This window comes from Scyliorhinus torazame, unplaced genomic scaffold (assembly GCF_047496885.1).
Source record: "Scyliorhinus torazame isolate Kashiwa2021f unplaced genomic scaffold, sScyTor2.1 scaffold_141, whole genome shotgun sequence".
Classification (NCBI taxonomy): domain Eukaryota; kingdom Metazoa; phylum Chordata; class Chondrichthyes; order Carcharhiniformes; family Scyliorhinidae; genus Scyliorhinus; species Scyliorhinus torazame.
The window spans coordinates 253,229-260,476 of record NW_027307868.1 but is presented as its reverse complement, the minus strand read 5'-3'; the positions used below and the strand labels follow the sequence as shown (position 1 = coordinate 260,476).

Here is a 7,248-nt window from a genome sequence, read left to right as displayed (position 1 = left end):
CTCTCTCTCTCTCTCTCTCCGTGTCTCGCTCTCTCTCTCCCCCCCACCCGTGTGTCCCTCTCTCCCCCCCACCCGTGTGTCCCTCTCTCCCTCCCCCCACCCGTGTGTCTGTCTCTCTCTCTCCCCCCCCCCCCCCATGTGTGTCTGTCTCTCTCCCCCATGTGTGTCTGTCTCTCTCCCGTCTCTCTCACTCTTTCCCCCCTCCACAACAATCGATCCGTTTGAATGGGACCCATTTTCTGCCCAGGTTTGGCCCCGAGTCTCCGTCCCCGAGTCTCCGTCCCTTTCCCATGGGTGGGTCCCAACTCCCCTTTTCCAAATCCCCAGCGGGCCCTGCCCGTCGTTGAAGTCAAAATGTACAGGGAGTGCGTCCCATCTTATCGGGCCTAAAATTCAGGCTTCTGTCTGAATTCACCATTCACCATTCGCCTGCCTTTGGCAAACAAGCAGGCAGGAGGCATATGAAACAAAAGTGTGTGTGTGTGTGGGGCAGGCACTGCTTCCAATGCTGCCAGCAGGTATCTTCAAGCTCATTAAAGCCACGCTTTCACTCTCCACTCGTCTTCTGTCATTACTGATGGTCCATCCATCCCTCCATCTCCCCGTGTCTCTCCCTCCCTCGTGACTGACACACATGCGTGCACACACACACATTGGCACGCACAAAGTCACTCACACACACACACACATATATATATTAGCCATTTAAGACAATTTGATAGAATGCTACACATCCCGGTTTGACAATGACACCAAACTTGAGACAGCGCAGCTGGAAACATCAAATTGCAGGGAGGGGTATTCATGTTTTGGCAGGAGACTCAACTGTGGACGTCTCTCAGTGTCGGCCAATGTAAGGTGGTGTACTTTAGACTTTAAAAGAAGAGAAACCTGATCTTTACAGATGATGAGAAGGCATAAACGGTGCAAGTTTAAACGGCACACATATTTCACAGCTGGGGATTCACACAACACAGACAGCGACGCACCGTACATTTGGCAAGTGCCACCAATGTTGTCGAGTGCAGTACCAGGCCGACCTCAGTCTTACTGACAAACTGTTTGTCAGCCCACAGGACAACATTTCCGTCTAATCGGGCTCAAGCACAAGTTCAAATAGTTTGGCACCTGTTGTACCAGGGGCTGTTTGATGGGGGTCAGTGCAGAGGGGAGCTTGACTCTGTGTCTAACCCCCGTGCTCGACCTGTCCTGGCAGCCTTTGATGGGGACAGTTTAGAGGGATGTGGAATCTCTACCTAACCCCCATGATGTACTTTTGCTAACAGTGTTTGATGGAGATTCTCAATCTTGAATTCAGAAATTCTGTTTGTCTCCCCATCTCTTGCTGGGAATCTGGTTCAACAAATCCACCGTCAGCAGTCAGTCATTTGAACTGACTTCATGGTGGGACATTTCACGTGAGCACAACACTGAGGCGATTCGCACACTTGTCCCACTTAAGTGTCAAACAAAGACTGAAGGAAAGAGTCGGATTTAAACCGTCATATGTTGGGGGCAATGTGGATGGACCAATGGAGCTTGTACACCAGTCGCTCAAAGCGGGCGCAGCAAGCAGTGAAGAAGGTCAATGATAAGTTGGCCTTCATTATTGCCAGAGGGATTTAAATTCACAAGTGCAGATGCCTCACTGCAGTTCGATAAGGTCTCGGTGAGGCCACACCTGGAGTGCTGGGTGCAGTTGGAACCTCTCCCTGACATAGAAAGGATACAGTTGCCAGAGAGGGAGTGCAGCCAAGGGTCAGCCGGCTGACAGGCAGATTGCCCGACTGTCCTAGGGGCGAGAGAGATTGGTTCAGTAGGGACTGAATCAGCCCTGTTTCTCCAACCGAACCCTGAGTCTGCAAAGGGAAACACTTGGCCTGCCTCTGCTCATGTTTCATTCAGCAAGCAGGCAGGCAGGCAGGCAGGCAGCAGATTCTGTCCTGTCCTTATTTCTGGCTTTGCTTTCACATTGCTGCTTTCCCTCTCCATTTCTGACATGTTGGGAATGGCCATTCGTCTGTCGCCTGAGGGAGGCTTTCCACAAGAATGAGTCAAAAAGCAGCAAGAAATCACCAGTTAAACACCACTTCATTTCTGCCTCCATTTGGAGAGAAGATTCCTGGCTGGGCCACAAAAACAAAGCTCACTGCAAAGTTTCACTTCAGATTGGACATCTTGTATTGTTCACACACACACACACAGGCTTTTCACTCCAATCCTCGGATTGGAATTTCTCATCAAACAGTTGGCATGCGATGAAAACGGTCAGTTTTTAATAACCCAACGTCCTGACTGCCTCACGTCCTGGCACCCTCACCTGGCAAGTTTGAAACTTCCATTTCTGCTGACTTCCAGTCGCCGCAAAGTGCTGCTGCCAATTCAAGTCAAAGTGTACAACTCGGAATGGAAATGGCCTCCAATTCAGGCTCCTGTCCACTTGGCAGCATTCGCCATTTGGGCAGACAGGCAGGCAGATGAAGCAAAAGTGTGTGTGTGTGTGTGGGGGGGGGGGGGGGGCAGGCGCTGCTTCCAGTGCTGCCAGCAGGTATCTTCAAGCTCATTCCAGCCACGCTTTCACTCTCCGCTCGTCTCCTGTCGTTACTGACGGTCCCTCCGTCTCCCGGGGTGGGGGTCGGGCAGCGCTTCAGGCCGCCCGCCGGCTGTTTGCGTGCACCCGACCCCGACCCCCGCGCAGCTTGCGGTAGGCGGCCACCCCCAGCCAGCCGCAGGCGGCCACGGCCGCCCCCAGCGAGCCGCAGACGGCCGCCGCCACCACGGACCCCGCAGTCGACGCGGCGGGCGGTGGGCTCGATCCGCTCGATGACCTGAGGGGGGGGGGGGAGAGAGGTGACAGAGAAGAGGCACGTTAGCAGGTCAAAACAGGCAACGTCATCAGTGGCTCAATACACGTTCCAGGTGTCCAAAGAGGGTCAAACCTCAGCTCGCCTTCACACTCGCTCTGTGTCTGACCCCGTGCTGTACCTGTCCTGGGAGTGTTTGATGGGGACAGTGTCGAGGGAGCTTTACTCTGTATCTAACCCCGTGCTGTACCTGTCCTGGCAGTGTTTGATGGGGACAGTGCGGACGGAGCTTTACTCTGTATCTAACCCCGTGCTGTACCTGTCCTGGGAGTGTTTGATGGGGACAGTGTAGAGGGAGGTTTACTCTGTATCTAACCCCGTGCTGTACCTGTCCTGGGAGTGTTTGATGGGGACAGTGCGGACGGAGCTTTACTCTGTATCTAACACCGTGCTGTCCCTGTCCCGGCAGTGTTTGATGGGGACAGTGTAGACGGAGCTTTACTCTGTATCTAACCCCGTGCTGTACCTGTCCCGGCAGTGTTTGATGGGGACAGTGCGGACGGAGCTTTACTCTGTACCTGATGCTGACGGTCGTACAGGTTTTGCCAGCAATCTTCAGTTGTACATTCCCCGCTCTGATCATCTTTTCCAGACGCTGTAGAAGTGACGGGACGGAATGTTGGGAACACCCGGCATATTCCCAGAGTTCGAGGCACAGTTCCAAGCTGCTGCACGTGTGTGGGTTCCGTATGTGGCACCTGAGGAGAGGGACAGGCAGAATCTTTCACCGCTCAGCTCCTCCTGATGTGCCACCCAGTGCTCTCTGCCCTTGTCACGGTCCCGACCCTCCGCCCTGTCGCCTGGTTTACCTGTGAATCGCGGTCACGTTGGCCAGGCCGTCGGCCGCCCCTTCTGCCTCCCGTTCCTCCATCTCCGCGCACTCGGCGCTCTCCCGCACACGGATGCCCACCTGGATCCGGCCTCCAGGCTGGCCGCCCTGGCCGCCCCCTCCCGCAGGAGGAGGAGGAGGGGCGGCGGAGGAGGAGGAGGAGGAGGCCGGGCCCGTCCCGGGGGCTCTCGGCGTCCGGGCCTCGGGGAGCGGCGGCCGGCCGTCGTCACGGCGGCAGAGGCGCCCGCCCGGGCAAGCGAGGACGCCTCGGAATCCCGGCACCTGGAACCCAGAAAGAGGGGGTGGGGAAACGGGGGGGGGGGGGGGGGGGGGTGAAGTAACCAGTTAAGTCGTGCATTAAGAGGCATCGCAATCAGTGGTCTGGTCAGAACCAGGAGCAGGAGTAGGCCACCTGGCCCCTCCATTCAAGGACATCTTTTGTGGACTCGGCTCCACTTTCCAGCCCAAACACCACAACCCTTAATCCTCCCCAAAAAGACGATCCGCCTTGATCTGAAAAACATTTCACCCAGGAGTCCCACAGATTCACAACCCTTTGGGCGAGCGGGTTCCTCCTAAACTCGCTCAGTCCTAAATCTACTTCCCCTCGTTTGAGGCTATGCCCCCCCCCCCCCCCCCAGCGGAAACAACCCCTGGTCCCCCAACTCCAAACCATCCATGTAAATCGTCAACGGGTGGCGGGGCCCAACACGGATCCCCCCCCCCGAGGGACGCCGCTGGCTGCTGATTGCCACGAGCAGAGAAACGCCCATCAATCCCCCACTCTTTGCTTTCTACTCGTCAACCAACCCTCCATCCGCGCTGCTCCTTTCCCCCTCGGTGCCGGGCGCCTTTACCTCAGGCCAAGTGCCGGGGATCGGCGCCGACGTGTCAAGGGTCGGCCCCCCCCACCCCGGGCCTACCTGAACGCTCTCGCCCGCCCTGCACGGCAGCCATGGCGAACCTTGAACTTGGACCTGAAACTCCTTCTCCGCCCCCGCCAAGCGATGGAGGTAGCAGCGTCCGCCCATTGGCTCCGAGGCGTCCGACGTCTGATTCTGAGGGAGGGAGGCGAGGTCAGCGCTTCAGTACCGTCACCCCCCCCCCACACAGCGAGGCCCTTTTCCTGTCTCGGTGCCCCCCCCCACCCTTGCCCAGACTCACCGCCCTGGTCAGGTTGGCCAAGAAGCATCGGCTCCGCCGCCCGTAGATCTCCCCGCTCCGGCTGGCGCCGCCGGCCCTCCTCCCCTCCTCCTCCTCCTCCTCCTCCTCCTCCCTCCAACATTCGCTCTGCCGGACGGAAAGACGGGAATCAGAACCCCAGGCCAGGCAGACAGCTGGAGGTGACCCCCCCCCCCCACCCCCGTAGAAGGGTGGGCGAGTCAATTTGCAGGCGACACTCGAGTGTCGGTGGAGTGAATCTCGTGTTACAAGTCACACACAGGGAAGCTGCAGAGCTGGGCTGGGAGGTGGCAAGTGGGAGTCTCAAGGGCGAGCTGATTCATTTTGGAAGGGATAACAGGAAGACAGAGTCACTGGGCTCATCAGCTAAGATTGCGGGCGGTGCGGGTGAGCAGAGAGATCTACCGGTGTCCTCCTCGGTGTACGTGGATCCCTGAAAGTCGGCACCCAGGTTGAGAGGGTCGTGGAGAAGGCGTGACGGCGTGTTGGCTCTTTTGTTGGCACAGGGATTGAGGTCACCAGGAGAGAGAGAGGGTCAGCACTTGCTGAGAGATCCCTCACCCACACACACACTGACAATGTGAACCCAGCAGAGAGAGAGTCAGCACTTGCTGAGAGATCCCTCACCCACACACACACTGACAATGTGAACCCAGGAGAGAGAGAGAGTCAGCACTTGCTGAGAGATCCCTCACCCACACACACACTGACAATGTGAACCCAGGAGAGAGAGAGAGTCAGCACTTGCTGAGAGATCCCTCACCCACACACACACTGACAATGTGAAGCCAGGAGAGGGACGAGTCAGCACTTGCTGAGAGATCCCTCACACCCACACTGAGCGGTGGTGGCGCTGTGAGCGCGGGCAAGTCATAAACCAGTGGCAATTGGAAAGTTGGTTTATGACTTGTCACTCGCACTTGGCGGCTGCCCTGGGCTTGAATGAGTGTGGGCGGGCTTAATATCCGCCCCCCGGGCCGATTTGACGGGCAGGCCGCCTCTGGGAGCTTCCTGGATGGGCTCGGACAGCAACCCGCTGCCCATCGCTCCCGGACCCCGCGGCAAGGGGAGCAGACCGGTTCCGAGGGTGCACCTTTCCCGGGGAGCCGGTTCAGATTCACCCCCTTAGGGAAGGTGCACCTTTCCCGGGGAGGAAGTTCAGATTCACTCCCTTGCACTCTGGCCGGGGGAGAGCGCTCTTTCCCGGGGAGCCGGTTCAGATTCACTCCCTTAGGGAAGGTGCACCTTTCCCGGGGAGCAGGTTCAGATTCACTCCCTTAGGGAAGGCCGGGGGAGAGCGCTCTTTCCCGGGGAGCAGGTTCAGATTCACTCCCTTAGGGAAGGCCGGGGGAGAGCGCTCTTTCCCGGGGAGCAGGTTCAGATTCACTCCCTTAGGGAAGGTGCACCTTTCCCGGGGAGGAAGTTCAGATTCACCCCCTTGCACTGTGGCCGGGGGAGAGCGCTCTTTCCCGGGGAGCAGGTTCAGATTCACCCCCTTGCACTCTGGCCGGGGGAGAGCGCTCTTTCCCGGGGAGCAGGTTCAGATTCACCCCCTTGCACTCTGGCCGGGGGAGAGCGCTCTTTCCCGGGGAGCAGGTTCAGATTCACCCCCTTGCACTCTGGCCGGGGCAGCATCAATGTGGATGTTGCGGAATTAAAGTGTGCGAACTGGAAGTAGCAGCAAAAAGTGCCGCCTTGTGCAGGGTGAATGCAGCCTGGGTGCGGGGGCGGCGGTCAGACTGAAAGGCGGTGGGTGCCGCCGCCGCTCTGTCCCGGGTCGGATTGCTGTGGGTGTGAGAGAGCCGGGGGCCGGCAGACAGACAGAGAGACAGGGGAGTGCAGGGAGACAGAGAGAGAGACAGGGACAGGGACAGGCTCCCTCTCTCCCTCCCTCTCCCTCTCTCCCTCTCTCTCCCTCTCTCTGCGGAGCCGCTTTGCAGGGGTTTTAAACGCAGCGTCTCTGCAGCTTTCGCCGCGGTTTCTCTTCTCGGAAAGTTTTGCCCGAACCCGCAGAGGAGAAAAGTTTCACTCCAAGTTGACAGGGGACGGGAGGTGTCTGGGTGGTGGGCGGGGTCTTTGGAGAGGGGGCGGGACCGGCGGAGGAGGCGGGGTCTGCAGAGAGTGGGCGGGGTTTAGGGCTAGGGGCGGGGTCTCTTGAGAGGGGCGTGGCCTCAGCAGAGGGGGCGGGGTCTCTTGAGAAGGGGCATGGCCAAGTCTCTTTCGGGACGTGGTCTCCAGAGTGGGCGTGGCTTACTGGTAGGGGCGTGGTCTCGGAGAAGGGGCGGGGTCTCTTTGGGGGCGTGGCTTATGGGTAGGGGCGCGGTCTCGGAGAAGGGGTGGGGTCTCTTTAGGGGCGTGGTCTCGGAGGAGGGG

At 58.6% G+C, this 7,248-nt stretch overlaps 1 long non-coding RNA gene across 5 annotated transcripts; it reads right to left on the bottom strand.

The window, feature by feature from the left end:
* Window positions 1-2,074: 2,074 nt before the first annotated feature.
* LOC140405597 (uncharacterized) lies at window positions 2,075-5,012 on the bottom strand. Of its 5 annotated transcripts, none has more exons than XR_011938689.1 (5): window positions 4,858-5,012; window positions 4,617-4,751; window positions 3,674-3,975; window positions 3,383-3,562; window positions 2,075-2,828 (listed from the first exon to the last, which is right to left on the bottom strand). It is a non-coding gene; the product is annotated as an uncharacterized lncRNA (long non-coding RNA). The 5 variants fall into 5 exon arrangements; XR_011938690.1 differs by having other exon boundaries at window positions 4,658-4,751; window positions 4,858-5,011; XR_011938688.1 differs by lacking the exon at window positions 3,674-3,975 and having other exon boundaries at window positions 4,858-5,007.
* Window positions 5,013-7,248: the final 2,236 nt, after the last annotated feature.